The sequence below is a fragment of the Elephas maximus genome, chromosome 8 (genome assembly GCF_024166365.1).
Source record: "Elephas maximus indicus isolate mEleMax1 chromosome 8, mEleMax1 primary haplotype, whole genome shotgun sequence".
In the NCBI taxonomy this organism is placed as follows: Eukaryota; Metazoa; Chordata; class Mammalia; order Proboscidea; family Elephantidae; genus Elephas; species Elephas maximus.
The window spans coordinates 119,658,842-119,659,714 of NC_064826.1; the positions used below are offsets into that span (position 1 = coordinate 119,658,842).

Consider the following 873-nt stretch of genomic DNA (forward strand, 5'->3'; position numbering starts at 1 on the left):
GCTCAGCTGCTAACTCAATACTTGGTGGTTTGAGTGCAACCCAAGAGCGTCTCAGGAGAAAAGCCTGATGATCTACTTCTGAAAACTCAGACACCAAGAACGCTATGGAACAGTTTTACTCTGACAGGCATGGGGTTACCAGGGGTTGGAATCAAGTTAATAGCAACTGGTAAATAGGTAAGAAGTGTCCCTGCTATTGCCATACTCCTTTGGAGGAGGACATGATTATTACATTTTAAATAATTTTGTGGTCTTTTTTCTTATTACAAAACTAATACATATGTGCTGACTTCAACAGCACATATAATAAAATTGGAACCATGCAGAGAAGATTAACCTGGCCCCTGCCCAGGGATGACACACAAATTCATGAAGCCTTCCATATTTTTAGAGAATATTCTTTGTTGGTTACAAGAGTGGGGAGGGAGGGAAGGAGAGAGAGGGGTATTCACTAATTAGATAGTAAACAAGAGCTATTTTAGGTGAAGGGAAAGACAACAACACACAATACAGGAGAGGTCAGCACGACTGGACTAAACCAAAAGCAAAGAAATTTCCTGAATAAACTGAACGCTTCGAAGGCCAGCAGAGCAGGGGCAGTAGTTTGGGGACCATGTTTTCAGGGGACATCTAAGTCAACTGGCATAATAAAATTTATAAAGAAAACATTCTGCATCCCACTTTGGAGAGGGGCACCTGGGGTCTTAAACGCTAGCAAGCAGCCATCTAAGATGCTTCAATTGGTCTCAGCCCCCCTGGAGCAAAGGAGAATGAAGAACATCAAGGACACAAGGTAATTACAAGCCCAAGAGACAGAAAGGGCCACATAAACCAGAAACTACATCAGCCTGAGACCAGAAGAACTAGATGGTG

General features: G+C 42.7%; 1 non-coding gene across 1 annotated transcript; it reads left to right on the forward strand.

Moving 5' to 3' along the window:
- Positions 1-282: 282 nt before the first annotated feature.
- LOC126082312 (U6 spliceosomal RNA) lies at positions 283-389 on the forward strand. Its single transcript, XR_007518549.1, has one exon. It is a non-coding gene; the product is annotated as a U6 spliceosomal RNA (small nuclear RNA).
- Positions 390-873: the final 484 nt, after the last annotated feature.